Source organism: Anabrus simplex, chromosome 8 (assembly GCF_040414725.1).
Source record: "Anabrus simplex isolate iqAnaSimp1 chromosome 8, ASM4041472v1, whole genome shotgun sequence".
Taxonomy (NCBI): Eukaryota; Metazoa; Arthropoda; class Insecta; order Orthoptera; family Tettigoniidae; genus Anabrus; species Anabrus simplex.
Genome location: NC_090272.1, coordinates 35,929,214 through 35,944,855, shown reverse-complemented (window position 1 = coordinate 35,944,855; position 15,642 = coordinate 35,929,214). Strand labels below are relative to the sequence as shown.

At 44.9% G+C, this 15,642-nt stretch overlaps 31 non-coding genes across 31 annotated transcripts; 18 read left to right on the top strand and 13 right to left on the bottom strand.

The window, feature by feature from the left end:
- Positions 1-402: 402 nt before the first annotated feature.
- TRNAE-CUC (transfer RNA glutamic acid (anticodon CUC)) lies at positions 403-474 on the bottom strand. The gene has a single exon. It is a non-coding gene; the product is annotated as a tRNA-Glu (tRNA).
- Positions 475-669: 195 nt separating this feature from the next.
- TRNAE-UUC (transfer RNA glutamic acid (anticodon UUC)) lies at positions 670-741 on the top strand. Its single transcript has one exon. It is a non-coding gene; the product is annotated as a tRNA-Glu (tRNA).
- Positions 742-1,644: 903 nt separating this feature from the next.
- Positions 1,645-1,735, bottom strand: TRNAY-GUA (transfer RNA tyrosine (anticodon GUA)). The gene is given in 2 exon segments: positions 1,645-1,680; positions 1,699-1,735. It is a non-coding gene; the product is annotated as a tRNA-Tyr (tRNA).
- Positions 1,736-1,865: 130 nt separating this feature from the next.
- Positions 1,866-1,937, top strand: TRNAD-GUC (transfer RNA aspartic acid (anticodon GUC)). The gene has a single exon. It is a non-coding gene; the product is annotated as a tRNA-Asp (tRNA).
- Positions 1,938-2,044: 107 nt separating this feature from the next.
- TRNAD-GUC (transfer RNA aspartic acid (anticodon GUC)) lies at positions 2,045-2,116 on the top strand. The gene has a single exon. It is a non-coding gene; the product is annotated as a tRNA-Asp (tRNA).
- A 665-nt stretch (positions 2,117-2,781) lies between these two features.
- On the bottom strand, positions 2,782-2,853 carry TRNAE-CUC (transfer RNA glutamic acid (anticodon CUC)). Its single transcript has one exon. It is a non-coding gene; the product is annotated as a tRNA-Glu (tRNA).
- Positions 2,854-3,048: 195 nt separating this feature from the next.
- Positions 3,049-3,120, top strand: TRNAE-UUC (transfer RNA glutamic acid (anticodon UUC)). Its single transcript has one exon. It is a non-coding gene; the product is annotated as a tRNA-Glu (tRNA).
- A 903-nt stretch (positions 3,121-4,023) lies between these two features.
- TRNAY-GUA (transfer RNA tyrosine (anticodon GUA)) lies at positions 4,024-4,114 on the bottom strand. Its single transcript is given in 2 exon segments — positions 4,024-4,059; positions 4,078-4,114. It is a non-coding gene; the product is annotated as a tRNA-Tyr (tRNA).
- A 130-nt stretch (positions 4,115-4,244) lies between these two features.
- On the top strand, positions 4,245-4,316 carry TRNAD-GUC (transfer RNA aspartic acid (anticodon GUC)). Its single transcript has one exon. It is a non-coding gene; the product is annotated as a tRNA-Asp (tRNA).
- A 107-nt stretch (positions 4,317-4,423) lies between these two features.
- On the top strand, positions 4,424-4,495 carry TRNAD-GUC (transfer RNA aspartic acid (anticodon GUC)). The gene has a single exon. It is a non-coding gene; the product is annotated as a tRNA-Asp (tRNA).
- A 665-nt stretch (positions 4,496-5,160) lies between these two features.
- TRNAE-CUC (transfer RNA glutamic acid (anticodon CUC)) lies at positions 5,161-5,232 on the bottom strand. Its single transcript has one exon. It is a non-coding gene; the product is annotated as a tRNA-Glu (tRNA).
- A 195-nt stretch (positions 5,233-5,427) lies between these two features.
- On the top strand, positions 5,428-5,499 carry TRNAE-UUC (transfer RNA glutamic acid (anticodon UUC)). Its single transcript has one exon. It is a non-coding gene; the product is annotated as a tRNA-Glu (tRNA).
- A 903-nt stretch (positions 5,500-6,402) lies between these two features.
- Positions 6,403-6,493, bottom strand: TRNAY-GUA (transfer RNA tyrosine (anticodon GUA)). The gene is given in 2 exon segments: positions 6,403-6,438; positions 6,457-6,493. It is a non-coding gene; the product is annotated as a tRNA-Tyr (tRNA).
- Positions 6,494-6,623: 130 nt separating this feature from the next.
- Positions 6,624-6,695, top strand: TRNAD-GUC (transfer RNA aspartic acid (anticodon GUC)). Its single transcript has one exon. It is a non-coding gene; the product is annotated as a tRNA-Asp (tRNA).
- A 107-nt stretch (positions 6,696-6,802) lies between these two features.
- On the top strand, positions 6,803-6,874 carry TRNAD-GUC (transfer RNA aspartic acid (anticodon GUC)). Its single transcript has one exon. It is a non-coding gene; the product is annotated as a tRNA-Asp (tRNA).
- Positions 6,875-7,539: 665 nt separating this feature from the next.
- TRNAE-CUC (transfer RNA glutamic acid (anticodon CUC)) lies at positions 7,540-7,611 on the bottom strand. Its single transcript has one exon. It is a non-coding gene; the product is annotated as a tRNA-Glu (tRNA).
- Positions 7,612-7,806: 195 nt separating this feature from the next.
- On the top strand, positions 7,807-7,878 carry TRNAE-UUC (transfer RNA glutamic acid (anticodon UUC)). Its single transcript has one exon. It is a non-coding gene; the product is annotated as a tRNA-Glu (tRNA).
- Positions 7,879-8,781: 903 nt separating this feature from the next.
- TRNAY-GUA (transfer RNA tyrosine (anticodon GUA)) lies at positions 8,782-8,872 on the bottom strand. Its single transcript is given in 2 exon segments — positions 8,782-8,817; positions 8,836-8,872. It is a non-coding gene; the product is annotated as a tRNA-Tyr (tRNA).
- A 130-nt stretch (positions 8,873-9,002) lies between these two features.
- On the top strand, positions 9,003-9,074 carry TRNAD-GUC (transfer RNA aspartic acid (anticodon GUC)). Its single transcript has one exon. It is a non-coding gene; the product is annotated as a tRNA-Asp (tRNA).
- A 107-nt stretch (positions 9,075-9,181) lies between these two features.
- Positions 9,182-9,253, top strand: TRNAD-GUC (transfer RNA aspartic acid (anticodon GUC)). Its single transcript has one exon. It is a non-coding gene; the product is annotated as a tRNA-Asp (tRNA).
- Positions 9,254-9,918: 665 nt separating this feature from the next.
- Positions 9,919-9,990, bottom strand: TRNAE-CUC (transfer RNA glutamic acid (anticodon CUC)). Its single transcript has one exon. It is a non-coding gene; the product is annotated as a tRNA-Glu (tRNA).
- A 195-nt stretch (positions 9,991-10,185) lies between these two features.
- On the top strand, positions 10,186-10,257 carry TRNAE-UUC (transfer RNA glutamic acid (anticodon UUC)). The gene has a single exon. It is a non-coding gene; the product is annotated as a tRNA-Glu (tRNA).
- Positions 10,258-11,160: 903 nt separating this feature from the next.
- TRNAY-GUA (transfer RNA tyrosine (anticodon GUA)) lies at positions 11,161-11,251 on the bottom strand. Its single transcript is given in 2 exon segments — positions 11,161-11,196; positions 11,215-11,251. It is a non-coding gene; the product is annotated as a tRNA-Tyr (tRNA).
- A 130-nt stretch (positions 11,252-11,381) lies between these two features.
- TRNAD-GUC (transfer RNA aspartic acid (anticodon GUC)) lies at positions 11,382-11,453 on the top strand. Its single transcript has one exon. It is a non-coding gene; the product is annotated as a tRNA-Asp (tRNA).
- Positions 11,454-12,118: 665 nt separating this feature from the next.
- Positions 12,119-12,190, bottom strand: TRNAE-CUC (transfer RNA glutamic acid (anticodon CUC)). Its single transcript has one exon. It is a non-coding gene; the product is annotated as a tRNA-Glu (tRNA).
- Positions 12,191-12,385: 195 nt separating this feature from the next.
- TRNAE-UUC (transfer RNA glutamic acid (anticodon UUC)) lies at positions 12,386-12,457 on the top strand. The gene has a single exon. It is a non-coding gene; the product is annotated as a tRNA-Glu (tRNA).
- A 903-nt stretch (positions 12,458-13,360) lies between these two features.
- Positions 13,361-13,451, bottom strand: TRNAY-GUA (transfer RNA tyrosine (anticodon GUA)). The gene is given in 2 exon segments: positions 13,361-13,396; positions 13,415-13,451. It is a non-coding gene; the product is annotated as a tRNA-Tyr (tRNA).
- A 130-nt stretch (positions 13,452-13,581) lies between these two features.
- On the top strand, positions 13,582-13,653 carry TRNAD-GUC (transfer RNA aspartic acid (anticodon GUC)). The gene has a single exon. It is a non-coding gene; the product is annotated as a tRNA-Asp (tRNA).
- Positions 13,654-13,760: 107 nt separating this feature from the next.
- Positions 13,761-13,832, top strand: TRNAD-GUC (transfer RNA aspartic acid (anticodon GUC)). Its single transcript has one exon. It is a non-coding gene; the product is annotated as a tRNA-Asp (tRNA).
- A 665-nt stretch (positions 13,833-14,497) lies between these two features.
- TRNAE-CUC (transfer RNA glutamic acid (anticodon CUC)) lies at positions 14,498-14,569 on the bottom strand. The gene has a single exon. It is a non-coding gene; the product is annotated as a tRNA-Glu (tRNA).
- A 195-nt stretch (positions 14,570-14,764) lies between these two features.
- TRNAE-UUC (transfer RNA glutamic acid (anticodon UUC)) lies at positions 14,765-14,836 on the top strand. The gene has a single exon. It is a non-coding gene; the product is annotated as a tRNA-Glu (tRNA).
- The last annotated feature ends 806 nt before the right edge of the window (positions 14,837-15,642 follow it).

The following is a 15,642-nucleotide window of genomic DNA, read 5'->3' as shown; positions in this document are numbered from 1 at the left end:
AAACCTATCTAACAAACACAGGAATACCGTTGCTGGGGTTGAAGCCACGATCATGGGATCTCTTCCACTGATCCACTGAGTTGTTGAAATTAGGTTCATTGTGTACTTACTCGTTTCTCAAGGAGCAAAACCCCTTAGAAACACTGATCATAAGAGAACAAGGACACATTGCGGCTCTTCCATGAATGAAGCTACCGTACTGGAAAAAGAAAGAGAACCTAATCGAAGGAGATCCAAGTCTAGTTTCCCCTTTCACCACGTGACTGTTCCATGTAATCACTACATTTGACATTACATATTCAGAGTTCACTTTCAGTACGGTCTCATCGTGAGTTCTAAGTTACAGTAATTGTTCTGCTCCGAAAAAGTGTTAAAATAAACAAAGAATGGATAAAATAAAATTTCCGGTACCGGGAATCGAACCCGAGCCTCCTGGGTGAGAGCCAGGTATCCTAGCCACTAGACCATACCGGACACAGCGCAAATTTAGAAACAAGTCAAACGCTGAGTGGCGGGAGTTAAGGGCTAAAGTTATTTTTTCTCTTCTCAAACGTGCGAATGACCACAAGAGATCTGTTTTGCTTGCTTCTAATAGGCGACCATTTAAAACTGCAGACCAGTTGGTGTATTGAACAAGTCTCGTGACTGTCTCAAAACATAGCCGTCGTCTCCGGTATGGTCTAGTGGCTAGGATACCTGGCTTTCACCCAGGAGGCTCGGGTTCGATTCCCGGTACCGGAATAGATTTTTGAAGCAAGATTAGGCTGCGCGTAGAAAATCTATTCGACATGGACATGGACAGCAGCTATCAACTCAACACAGCTACAGGCCTGTACTGTACAGCAAACCGCGCGTGCGCAACCGGCCGATTACTACTGCTCCGAATGTGATTTCACGTTTTCACCCTCCTAGGGGGCAACGACCTGTCTACGTCCGTCAGGCGACGAGATGTGGCGCGGTGAATGTGAGAAGGGTGCGTGCGGTCTTGGACAATATAAGACACTGTACCGGCATTCGCCATACTGAGGAGTCATTAGGCCACATTTTATTTCTTTTAACTGCTATCATTTTGTTTGAAACCAAATGGATCATTGATCCTGACTAGCTCGGGGAAAGTTCGCATGGCCTTGAATTGCATGAAATGGCGAGCGGAAGAAAGGTCGTATTGTGCCGAGAAGACAAGAATAGCTAATAGCGTAGGGAAAATAGTTCCAGTTTAGAAGCATGCATCCACTGTGCAACCTTATTACTAAACAACATCGCGGGACGTGGGCAATTGGCAAGTCTCTCGACAGTTCTCGACCACTTGCGATGCGGTTCCTTTGCCTGCCGTATTTAGAGTTCGTACTGAGTAGTTCTTGATTAGAAGGTTAATCAGATCCTCATACTGTGGTAATTTGTTATATGGCAAGTACTCAACCTGAAGATGAACTGGATTCTCAAGACCTAGTCAGTACCCGTACATAAGTTTTCTAGTTCACAATCTCAAAGTCGTTTGATCCTCAAGCGTAGTAATCTAACTACCAGTAACACATTTCACGTAATGTAACTTAGCGGAAATAACGTTACCGGTGTGTTATTAATGATATGTGAACGACACTGTAAAGTAATGTTCCCGAAAGAGGTAATTGATTGTAAAATATCTCCTCCGGGCCGGATTTGAACCAGCGACCTATGGATGTCTGATGACTTTCTCCTCTACAGTCCACCGCTCTACCAACTGAGCTACCAGAGGCGATGTAGGTGAGTACTGAACTGTCATGTGTTGCAGAAAACACAAGTAGTTGTTCACGGCTCATGTTTTGAACGGTGTTGAATTATGTGCAGTGCTAAAGAAAACAATTCAGATTTACGACGATCAGATGTCCTCGGTAGTATAGTGGTCAGTATCCCCGCCTGTCACGCGGGAGACCGGGGTTCGATTCCCCGCCGGGGAGGAATTTTTAACATATTGAGATAAAGGAATTGTGGTTGTTGGTGCACTAATACGCATCTCTTGTAACTGAATAAAGGAAAGAAATGAGACGAGATGAAGAATTTTGTATCCTCGGTAGTATAGTGGTCAGTATCCCCGCCTGTCACGCGGGAGACCGGGGTTCGATTCCCCGCCGGGGAGGTATTTTTGAAATCCTCAGGGAATTGGAGAATCAAATAAAGAAGACTTCAAATGTGAGAAAAATGACAGTTGAGCTCTTTTCAGATTGTTAGCCGATACTCAGAGAAATGCGGTAGCAATCATCATAATCATAACTGTGACCGCATTCAGGTATTTTCGTCTGCTGTCATGTCAGTTTCGACGTTCCGTTGTGCAATAACAGATGGCAGAGGAACGCGATGTGTGGCTGGGGGATCTTTCGTACGACATATAGTGCCGAATGGAAACCTATCTAACAAACACAGGAATACCGTTGCTGGGGTTGAAGCCACGATCATGGGATCTCTTCCACTGATCCACTGAGTTGTTGAAATTAGGTTCATTGTGTACTTACTCGTTTCTCAAGGAGCAAAACCCCTTAGAAACACTGATCATAAGAGAACAAGGACACATTGCGGCTCTTCCATGAATGAAGCTACCGTACTGGAAAAAGAAAGAGAACCTAATCGAAGGAGATCCAAGTCTAGTTTCCCCTTTCACCACGTGACTGTTCCATGTAATCACTACATTTGACATTACATATTCAGAGTTCACTTTCAGTACGGTCTCATCGTGAGTTCTAAGTTACAGTCATTGTTCTGCTCCGAAAAAGTGTTAAAATAAACAAAGAATGGATAAAATAAAATTTCCGGTACCGGGAATCGAACCCGAGCCTCCTGGGTGAGAGCCAGGTATCCTAGCCACTAGACCATACCGGACACAGCGCAAATTTAGAAACAAGTCAAACGCTGAGTGGCGGGAGTTAAGGGCTAAAGTTATTTTTTCTCTTCTCAAACGTGCGAATGACCACAAGAGATCTGTTTTGCTTGCTTCTAATAGGCGACCATTTAAAACTGCAGACCAGTTGGTGTATTGAACAAGTCTCGTGACTGTCTCAAAACATAGCCGTCGTCTCCGGTATGGTCTAGTGGCTAGGATACCTGGCTTTCACCCAGGAGGCTCGGGTTCGATTCCCGGTACCGGAATAGATTTTTGAAGCAAGGTTAGGCTGCGCGTAGAAAATCTATTCGACATGGACATGGACAGCAGCTATCAACTCAACACAGCTACAGGCCTGTACTGTACAGCAAACCGCGCGTGCGCAACCGGCCGATTACTACTGCTCCGAATGTGATTTCACGTTTTCACCCTCCTAGGGGGCAACGACCTGTCTACGTCCGTCAGGCGACGAGATGTGGCGCGGTGAATGTGAGAAGGGTGCGTGCGGTCTTGGACAATGTAAGACACTGTACCGGCATTCGCCATACTGAGGAGTCATTAGGCCACATTTTATTTCTTTTAACTGCTATCATTTTGTTTGAAACCAAATGGATCATTGATCCTGACTAGCTCGGGGAAAGTTCGCATGGCCTTGAATTGCATGAAATGGCGAGCGGAAGAAAGGTCGTATTGTGCCGAGAAGACAAGAATAGCTAATAGCGTAGGGAAAATAGTTCCAGTTTAGAAGCATGCATCCACTGTGCAACCTTATTACTAAACAACATCGCGGGACGTGGGCAATTGGCAAGTCTCTCGACAGTTCTCGACCACTTGCGATGCGGTTCCTTTGCCTGCCGTATTTAGAGTTCGTACTGAGTAGTTCTTGATTAGAAGGTTAATCAGATCCTCATACTGTGGTAATTTGTTATATGGCAAGTACTCAACCTGAAGATGAACTGGATTCTCAAGACCTAGTCAGTACCCGTACATAAGTTTTCTAGTTCACAATCTCAAAGTCGTTTGATCCTCAAGCGTAGTAATCTAACTACCAGTAACACATTTCACGTAATGTAACTTAGCGGAAATAACGTTACCGGTGTGTTATTAATGATATGTGAACGACACTGTAAAGTAATGTTCCCGAAAGAGGTAATTGATTGTAAAATATCTCCTCCGGGCCGGATTTGAACCAGCGACCTATGGATGTCTGATGACTTTCTCCTCTACAGGCCACCGCTCTACCAACTGAGCTACCAGAGGCGATGTAGGTGAGTACTGAACTGTCATGTGTTGCAGAAAACACAAGTAGTTGTTCACGGCTCATGTTTTGAACGGTGTTGAATTATGTGCAGTGCTAAAGAAAACAATTCAGATTTACGACGATCAGATGTCCTCGGTAGTATAGTGGTCAGTATCCCCGCCTGTCACGCGGGAGACCGGGGTTCGATTCCCCGCCGGGGAGGAATTTTTAACATATTGAGATAAAGGAATTGTGGTTGTTGGTGCACTAATACGCATCTCTTGTAACTGAATAAAGGAAAGAAATGAGACGAGATGAAGAATTTTGTATCCTCGGTAGTATAGTGGTCAGTATCCCCGCCTGTCACGCGGGAGACCGGGGTTCGATTCCCCGCCGGGGAGGTATTTTTGAAATCCTCAGGGAATTGGAGAATCAAATAAAGAAGACTTCAAATGTGAGAAAAATGACAGTTGAGCTCTTTTCAGATTGTTAGCCGATACTCAGAGAAATGCGGTAGCAATCATCATAATCATAACTGTGACCGCATTCAGGTATTTTCGTCTGCTGTCATGTCAGTTTCGACGTTCCGTTGTGCAATAACAGATGGCAGAGGAACGCGATGTGTGGCTGGGGGATCTTTCGTACGACATATAGTGCCGAATGGAAACCTATCTAACAAACACAGGAATACCGTTGCTGGGGTTGAAGCCACGATCATGGGATCTCTTCCACTGATCCACTGAGTTGTTGAAATTAGGTTCATTGTGTACTTACTCGTTTCTCAAGGAGCAAAACCCCTTAGAAACACTGATCATAAGAGAACAAGGACACATTGCGGCTCTTCCATGAATGAAGCTACCGTACTGGAAAAAGAAAGAGAACCTAATCGAAGGAGATCCAAGTCTAGTTTCCCCTTTCACCACGTGACTGTTCCATGTAATCACTACATTTGACATTACATATTCAGAGTTCACTTTCAGTACGGTCTCATCGTGAGTTCTAAGTTACAGTAATTGTTCTGCTCCGAAAAAGTGTTAAAATAAACAAAGAATGGATAAAATAAAATTTCCGGTACCGGGAATCGAACCCGAGCCTCCTGGGTGAGAGCCAGGTATCCTAGCCACTAGACCATACCGGACACAGCGCAAATTTAGAAACAAGTCAAACGCTGAGTGGCGGGAGTTAAGGGCTAAAGTTATTTTTTCTCTTCTCAAACGTGCGAATGACCACAAGAGATCTGTTTTGCTTGCTTCTAATAGGCGACCATTTAAAACTGCAGACCAGTTGGTGTATTGAAAAAGTCTCGTGACTGTCTCAAAACATAGCCGTCGTCTCCGGTATGGTCTAGTGGCTAGGATACCTGGCTTTCACCCAGGAGGCTCGGGTTCGATTCCCGGTACCGGAATAGATTTTTGAAGCAAGATTAGGCTGCGCGTAGAAAATCTATTCGACATGGACATGGACAGCAGCTATCAACTCAACACAGCTACAGGCCTGTACTGTACAGCAAACCGCGCGTGCGCAACCGGCCGATTACTACTGCTCCGAATGTGATTTCACGTTTTCACCCTCCTAGGGGGCAACGACCTGTCTACGTCCGTCAGGCGACGAGATGTGGCGCGGTGAATGTGAGAAGGGTGCGTGCGGTCTTGGACAATATAAGACACTGTACCGGCATTCGCCATACTGAGGAGTCATTAGGCCACATTTTATTTCTTTTAACTGCTATCATTTTGTTTGAAACCAAATGGATCATTGATCCTGACTAGCTCGGGGAAAGTTCGCATGGCCTTGAATTGCATGAAATGGCGAGCGGAAGAAAGGTCGTATTGTGCCGAGAAGACAAGAATAGCTAATAGCGTAGGGAAAATAGTTCCAGTTTAGAAGCATGCATCCACTGTGCAACCTTATTACTAAACAACATCGCGGGACGTGGGCAATTGGCAAGTCTCTCGACAGTTCTCGACCACTTGCGATGCGGTTCCTTTGCCTGCCGTATTTAGAGTTCGTACTGAGTAGTTCTTGATTAGAAGGTTAATCAGATCCTCATACTGTGGTAATTTGTTATATGGCAAGTACTCAACCTGAAGATGAACTGGATTCTCAAGACCTAGTCAGTACCCGTACATAAGTTTTCTAGTTCACAATCTCAAAGTCGTTTGATCCTCAAGCGTAGTAATCTAACTACCAGTAACACATTTCACGTAATGTAACTTAGCGGAAATAACGTTACCGGTGTGTTATTAATGATATGTGAACGACACTGTAAAGTAATGTTCCCGAAAGAGGTAATTGATTGTAAAATATCTCCTCCGGGCCGGATTTGAACCAGCGACCTATGGATGTCTGATGACTTTCTCCTCTACAGGCCACCGCTCTACCAACTGAGCTACCAGAGGCGATGTAGGTGAGTACTGAACTGTCATGTGTTGCAGAAAACACAAGTAGTTGTTCACGGCTCATGTTTTGAACGGTGTTGAATTATGTGCAGTGCTAAAGAAAACAATTCAGATTTACGACGATCAGATGTCCTCGGTAGTATAGTGGTCAGTATCCCCGCCTGTCACGCGGGAGACCGGGGTTCGATTCCCCGCCGGGGAGGAATTTTTAACATATTGAGATAAAGGAATTGTGGTTGTTGGTGCACTAATACGCATCTCTTGTAACTGAATAAAGGAAAGAAATGAGACGAGATGAAGAATTTTGTATCCTCGGTAGTATAGTGGTCAGTATCCCCGCCTGTCACGCGGGAGACCGGGGTTCGATTCCCCGCCGGGGAGGTATTTTTGAAATCCTCAGGGAATTGGAGAATCAAATAAAGAAGACTTCAAATGTGAGAAAAATGACAGTTGAGCTCTTTTCAGATTGTTAGCCGATACTCAGAGAAATGCGGTAGCAATCATCATAATCATAACTGTGACCGCATTCAGGTATTTTCGTCTGCTGTCATGTCAGTTTCGACGTTCCGTTGTGCAATAACAGATGGCAGAGGAACGCGATGTGTGGCTGGGGGATCTTTCGTACGACATATAGTGCCGAATGGAAACCTATCTAACAAACACAGGAATACCGTTGCTGGGGTTAAAGCCACGATCATGGGATCTCTTCCACTGATCCACTGAGTTGTTGAAATTAGGTTCATTGTGTACTTACTCGTTTCTCAAGGAGCAAAACCCCTTAGAAACACTGATCATAAGAGAACAAGGACACATTGCGGCTCTTCCATGAATGAAGCTACCGTACTGGAAAAAGAAAGAGAACCTAATCGAAGGAGATCCAAGTCTAGTTTCCCCTTTCACCACGTGACTGTTCCATGTAATCACTACATTTGACATTACATATTCAGAGTTCACTTTCAGTACGGTCTCATCGTGAGTTCTAAGTTACAGTAATTGTTCTGCTCCGAAAAAGTGTTAAAATAAACAAAGAATGGATAAAATAAAATTTCCGGTACCGGGAATCGAACCCGAGCCTCCTGGGTGAGAGCCAGGTATCCTAGCCACTAGACCATACCGGACACAGCGCAAATTTAGAAACAAGTCAAACGCTGAGTGGCGGGAGTTAAGGGCTAAAGTTATTTTTTCTCTTCTCAAACGTGCGAATGACCACAAGAGATCTGTTTTGCTTGCTTCTAATAGGCGACCATTTAAAACTGCAGACCAGTTGGTGTATTGAATAAGTCTCGTGACTGTCTCAAAACATAGCCGTCGTCTCCGGTATGGTCTAGTGGCTAGGATACCTGGCTTTCACCCAGGAGGCTCGGGTTCGATTCCCGGTACCGGAATAGATTTTTGAAGCAAGATTAGGCTGCGCGTAGAAAATCTATTCGACATGGACATGGACAGCAGCTATCAACTCAACACAGCTACAGGCCTGTACTGTACAGCAAACCGCGCGTGCGCAACCGGCCGATTACTACTGCTCCGAATGTGATTTCACGTTTTCACCCTCCTAGGGGGCAACGACCTGTCTACGTCCGTCAGGCGACGAGATGTGGCGCGGTGAATGTGAGAAGGGTGCGTGCGGTCTTGGACAATATAAGACACTGTACCGGCATTCGCCATACTGAGGAGTCATTAGGCCACATTTTATTTCTTTTAACTGCTATCATTTTGTTTGAAACCAAATGGATCATTGATCCTGACTAGCTCGGGGAAAGTTCGCATGGCCTTGAATTGCATGAAATGGCGAGCGGAAGAAAGGTCGTATTGTGCCGAGAAGACAAGAATAGCTAATAGCGTAGGGAAAATAGTTCCAGTTTAGAAGCATGCATCCACTGTGCAACCTTATTACTAAACAACATCGCGGGACGTGGGCAATTGGCAAGTCTCTCGACAGTTCTCGACCACTTGCGATGCGGTTCCTTTGCCTGCCGTATTTAGAGTTCGTACTGAGTAGTTCTTGATTAGAAGGTTAATCAGATCCTCATACTGTGGTAATTTGTTATATGGCAAGTACTCAACCTGAAGATGAACTGGATTCTCAAGACCTAGTCAGTACCCGTACATAAGTTTTCTAGTTCACAATCTCAAAGTCGTTTGATCCTCAAGCGTAGTAATCTAACTACCAGTAACACATTTCACGTAATGTAACTTAGCGGAAATAACGTTACCGGTGTGTTATTAATGATATGTGAACGACACTGTAAAGTAATGTTCCCGAAAGAGGTAATTGATTGTAAAATATCTCCTCCGGGCCGGATTTGAACCAGCGACCTATGGATGTCTGATGACTTTCTCCTCTACAGTCCACCGCTCTACCAACTGAGCTACCAGAGGCGATGTAGGTGAGTACTGAACTGTCATGTGTTGCAGAAAACACAAGTAGTTGTTCACGGCTCATGTTTTGAACGGTGTTGAATTATGTGCAGTGCTAAAGAAAACAATTCAGATTTACGACGATCAGATGTCCTCGGTAGTATAGTGGTCAGTATCCCCGCCTGTCACGCGGGAGACCGGGGTTCGATTCCCCGCCGGGGAGGAATTTTTAACATATTGAGATAAAGGAATTGTGGTTGTTGGTGCACTAATACGCATCTCTTGTAACTGAATAAAGGAAAGAAATGAGACGAGATGAAGAATTTTGTATCCTCGGTAGTATAGTGGTCAGTATCCCCGCCTGTCACGCGGGAGACCGGGGTTCGATTCCCCGCCGGGGAGGTATTTTTGAAATCCTCAGGGAATTGGAGAATCAAATAAAGAAGACTTCAAATGTGAGAAAAATGACAGTTGAGCTCTTTTCAGATTGTTAGCCGATACTCAGAGAAATGCGGTAGCAATCATCATAATCATAACTGTGACCGCATTCAGGTATTTTCGTCTGCTGTCATGTCAGTTTCGACGTTCCGTTGTGCAATAACAGATGGCAGAGGAACGCGATGTGTGGCTGGGGGATCTTTCGTACGACATATAGTGCCGAATGGAAACCTATCTAACAAACACAGGAATACCGTTGCTGGGGTTGAAGCCACGATCATGGGATCTCTTCCACTGATCCACTGAGTTGTTGAAATTAGGTTCATTGTGTACTTACTCGTTTCTCAAGGAGCAAAACCCCTTAGAAACACTGATCATAAGAGAACAAGGACACATTGCGGCTCTTCCATGAATGAAGCTACCGTACTGGAAAAAGAAAGAGAACCTAATCGAAGGAGATCCAAGTCTAGTTTCCCCTTTCACCACGTGACTGTTCCATGTAATCACTACATTTGACATTACATATTCAGAGTTCACTTTCAGTACGGTCTCATCGTGAGTTCTAAGTTACAGTAATTGTTCTGCTCCGAAAAAGTGTTAAAATAAACAAAGAATGGATAAAATAAAATTTCCGGTACCGGGAATCGAACCCGAGCCTCCTGGGTGAGAGCCAGGTATCCTAGCCACTAGACCATACCGGACACAGCGCAAATTTAGAAACAAGTCAAACGCTGAGTGGCGGGAGTTAAGGGCTAAAGTTATTTTTTCTCTTCTCAAACGTGCGAATGACCACAAGAGATCTGTTTTGCTTGCTTCTAATAGGCGACCATTTAAAACTGCAGACCAGTTGGTGTATTGAACAAGTCTCGTGACTGTCTCAAAACATAGCCGTCGTCTCCGGTATGGTCTAGTGGCTAGGATACCTGGCTTTCACCCAGGAGGCTCGGGTTCGATTCCCGGTACCGGAATAGATTTTTGAAGCAAGATTAGGCTGCGCGTAGAAAATCTATTCGACATGGACATGGACAGCAGCTATCAACTCAACACAGCTACAGGCCTGTACTGTACAGCAAACCGCGCGTGCGCAACCGGCCGATTACTACTGCTCCGAATGTGATTTCACGTTTTCACCCTCCTAGGGGGCAACGACCTGTCTACGTCCGTCAGGCGACGAGATGTGGCGCGGTGAATGTGAGAAGGGTGCGTGCGGTCTTGGACAATATAAGACACTGTACCGGCATTCGCCATACTGAGGAGTCATTAGGCCACATTTTATTTCTTTTAACTGCTATCATTTTGTTTGAAACCAAATGGATCATTGATCCTGACTAGCTCGGGGAAAGTTCGCATGGCCTTGAATTGCATGAAATGGCGAGCGGAAGAAAGGTCGTATTGTGCCGAGAAGACAAGAATAGCTAATAGCGTAGGGAAAATAGTTCCAGTTTAGAAGCATGCATCCACTGTGCAACCTTATTACTAAACAACATCGCGGGACGTGGGCAATTGGCAAGTCTCTCGACAGTTCTCGACCACTTGCGATGCGGTTCCTTTGCCTGCCGTATTTAGAGTTCGTACTGAGTAGTTCTTGATTAGAAGGTTAATCAGATCCTCATACTGTGGTAATTTGTTATATGGCAAGTACTCAACCTGAAGATGAACTGGATTCTCAAGACCTAGTCAGTACCCGTACATAAGTTTTCTAGTTCACAATCTCAAAGTCGTTTGATCCTCAAGCGTAGTAATCTAACTACCAGTAACACATTTCACGTAATGTAACTTAGCGGAAATAACGTTACCGGTGTGTTATTAATGATATGTGAACGACACTGTAAAGTAATGTTCCCGAAAGAGGTAATTGATTGTAAAATATCTCCTCCGGGCCGGATTTGAACCAGCGACCTATGGATGTCTGATGACTTTCTCCTCTACAGTCCACCGCTCTACCAACTGAGCTACCAGAGGCGATGTAGGTGAGTACTGAACTGTCATGTGTTGCAGAAAACACAAGTAGTTGTTCACGGCTCATGTTTTGAACGGTGTTGAATTATGTGCAGTGCTAAAGAAAACAATTCAGATTTACGACGATCAGATGTCCTCGGTAGTATAGTGGTCAGTATCCCCGCCTGTCACGCGGGAGACCGGGGTTCGATTCCCCGCCGGGGAGGTATTTCTGAAATCCTCAGGGAATTGGAGAATCAAATAAAGAAGACTTCAAATGTGAGAAAAATGACAGTTGAGCTCTTTTCAGATTGTTAGCCGATACTCAGAGAAATGCGGTAGCAATCATCATAATCATAACTGTGACCGCATTCAGGTATTTTCGTCTGCTGTCATGTCAGTTTCGACGTTCCGTTGTGCAATAACAGATGGCAGAGGAACGCGATGTGTGGCTGGGGGATCTTTCGTACGACATATAGTGCCGAATGGAAACCTATCTAACAAACACAGGAATACCGTTGCTGGGGTTGAAGCCACGATCATGGGATCTCTTCCACTGATCCACTGAGTTGTTGAAATTAGGTTCATTGTGTACTTACTCGTTTCTCAAGGAGCAAAACCCCTTAGAAACACTGATCATAAGAGAACAAGGACACATTGCGGCTCTTCCATGAATGAAGCTACCGTACTGGAAAAAGAAAGAGAACCTAATCGAAGGAGATCCAAGTCTAGTTTCCCCTTTCACCACGTGACTGTTCCATGTAATCACTACATTTGACATTACATATTCAGAGTTCACTTTCAGTACGGTCTCATCGTGAGTTCTAAGTTACAGTAATTGTTCTGCTCCGAAAAAGTGTTAAAATAAACAAAGAATGGATAAAATAAAATTTCCGGTACCGGGAATCGAACCCGAGCCTCCTGGGTGAGAGCCAGGTATCCTAGCCACTAGACCATACCGGACACAGCGCAAATTTAGAAACAAGTCAAACGCTGAGTGGCGGGAGTTAAGGGCTAAAGTTATTTTTTCTCTTCTCAAACGTGCGAATGACCACAAGAGATCTGTTTTGCTTGCTTCTAATAGGCGACCATTTAAAACTGCAGACCAGTTGGTGTATTGAACAAGTCTCGTGACTGTCTCAAAACATAGCCGTCGTCTCCGGTATGGTCTAGTGGCTAGGATACCTGGCTTTCACCCAGGAGGCTCGGGTTCGATTCCCGGTACCGGAATAGATTTTTGAAGCAAGATTAGGCTGCGCGTAGAAAATCTATTCGACATGGACATGGACAGCAGCTATCAACTCAACACAGCTACAGGCCTGTACTGTACAGCAAACCGCGCGTGCGCAACCGGCCGATTACTACTGCTCCGAATGTGATTTCACGTTTTCACCCTCCTAGGGGGCAACGACCTGTCTACGTCCGTCAGGCGACGAGATGTGGCGCGGTGAATGTGAGAAGGATGCGTGCGGTCTTGGACAATATAAGACACTGTACCGGCATTCGCCATACTGAGGAGTCATTAGGCCACATTTTATTTCTTTTAACTGCTATCATTTTGTTTGAAACCAAATGGATCATTGATCCTGACTAGCTCGGGGAAAGTTCGCATGGCCTTGAATTGCATGAAATGGCGAGCGGAAGAAAGGTCGTATTGTGCCGAGAAGACAAGAATAGCTAATAGCGTAGGGAAAATAGTTCCAGTTTAGAAGCATGCATCCACTGTGCAACCTTATTACTAAACAACATCGCGGGACGTGGGCAATTGGCAAGTCTCTCGACAGTTCTCGACCACTTGCGATGCGGGTCCTTTGCCTGCCGTATTTAGAGTTCGTACTGATTAGTTCTTGATTAGAAGGTTAATCAGATCCTCATACTGTGGTAATTTGTTATATGGCAAGTACTCAACCTGAAGATGAACTGGATTCTCAAGACCTAGTCAGTACCCGTACATAAGTTTTCTAGTTCACAATCTCAAAGTCGTTTGATCCTCAAGCGTAGTAATCTAACTACCAGTAACACATTTCACGTAATGTAACTTAGCGGAAATAACGTTACCGGTGTGTTATTAATGATATGTGAACGACACTGTAAAGTAATGTTCCCGAAAGAGGTAATTGATTGTAAAATATCTCCTCCGGGCCGGATTTGAACCAGCGACCTATGGATGTCTGATGACTTTCTCCTCTACAGGCCACCGCTCTACCAACTGAGCTACCAGAGGCGATGTAGGTGAGTACTGAACTGTCATGTGTTGCAGAAAACACAAGTAGTTGTTCACGGCTCATGTTTTGAACGGTGTTGAATTATGTGCAGTGCTAAAGAAAACAATTCAGATTCACGACGATCAGATGTCCTCGGTAGTATAGTGGTCAGTATCCCCGCCTGTCACGCGGGAGACCGGGGTTCGATTCCCCGCCGGGGAGGAATTTTTAACATATTGAGATAAAGGAATTGTGGTTGTTGGTGCACTAATACGCATCTCTTGTAACTGAATAAAGGAAAGAAATGAGACGAGATGAAGAATTTTGTATCCTCGGTAGTATAGTGGTCAGTATCCCCGCCTGTCACGCGGGAGACCGGGGTTCGATTCCCCGCCGGGGAGGTATTTTTGAAATCCTCAGGGAATTGGAGAATCAAATAAAGAAGACTTCAAATGTGAGAAAAATGACAGTTGAGCTCTTTTCAGATTGTTAGCCGATACTCAGAGAAATGCGGTAGCAATCATCATAATCATAACTGTGACCGCATTCAGGTATTTTCGTCTGCTGTCATGTCAGTTTCGACGTTCCGTTGTGCAATAACAGATGGCAGAGGAACGCGATGTGTGGCTGGGGGATCTTTCGTACGACATATAGTGCCGAATGGAAACCTATCTAACAAACACAGGAATACCGTTGCTGGGGTTGAAGCCACGATCATGGGATCTCTTCCACTGATCCACTGAGTTGTTGAAATTAGGTTCATTGTGTACTTACTCGTTTCTCAAGGAGCAAAACCCCTTAGAAACACTGATCATAAGAGAACAAGGACACATTGCGGCTCTTCCATGAATGAAGCTACCGTACTGGAAAAAGAAAGAGAACCTAATCGAAGGAGATCCAAGTCTAGTTTCCCCTTTCACCACGTGACTGTTCCATGTAATCACTACATTTGACATTACATATTCAGAGTTCACTTTCAGTACGGTCTCATCGTGAGTTCTAAGTTACAGTAATTGTTCTGCTCCGAAAAAGTGTTAAAATAAACAAAGAATGGATAAAATAAAATTTCCGGTACCGGGAATCGAACCCGAGCCTCCTGGGTGAGAGCCAGGTATCCTAGCCACTAGACCATACCGGACACAGCGCAAATTTAGAAACAAGTCAAACGCTGAGTGGCGGGAGTTAAGGGCTAAAGTTATTTTTTCTCTTCTCAAACGTGCGAATGACCACAAGAGATCTGTTTTGCTTGCTTCTAATAGGCGACCATTTAAAACTGCAGACCAGTTGGTGTATTGAACAAGTCTCGTGACTGTCTCAAAACATAGCCGTCGTCTCCGGTATGGTCTAGTGGCTAGGATACCTGGCTTTCGCCCAGGAGGCTCGGGTTCGATTCCCGGTACCGGAGTAGATTTTTGAAGCAAGATTAGGCTGCGCGTAGAAAATCTATTCGACATGGACATGGACAGCAGCTATCAACTCAACACAGCTACAGGCCTGTACTGTACAGCAAACCGCGCGTGCGCAACCGGCCGATTACTACTGCTCCGAATGTGATTTCACGTTTTCACCCTCCTAGGGGGCAACGACCTGTCTACGTCCGTCAGGCGACGAGATGTGGCGCGGTGAATGTGAGAAGGGTGCGTGCGGTCTTGGACAATATAAGACACTGTACCGGCATTCGCCATACTGAGGAGTCATTAGGCCACATTTTATTTCTTTTAACTGCTATCATTTTGTTTGAAACCAAATGGATCATTGATCCTGACTAGCTCGGGGAAAGTTCGCATGGCCTTGAATTGCATGAAATGGCGAGCGGAAGAAAGGTCGTATTGTGCCGAGAAGACAAGAATAGCTAATAGCGTAGGGAAAATAGTTCCAGTTTAGAAGCATGCATCCACTGTGCAACCTTATTACTAAACAACATCGCGGGACGTGGGCAATTGGCAAGTCTCTCGACAGTTCTCGACCACTTGCGATGCGGTTCCTTTGCCTGCCGTATTTAGAGTTCGTACTGAGTAGTTCTTGATTAGAAGGTTAATCAGATCCTCATACTGTGGTAATTTGTTATATGGCAAGTACTCAACCTGAAGATGAACTGGATTCTCAAGACCTAGTCAGTACCCGTACATAAGTTTTCTAGTTCACAATCTCAAAGTCGTTTGATCCTCAAGCGTAGTAATCTAACTACCAGTAACACATTTCACGTAATGT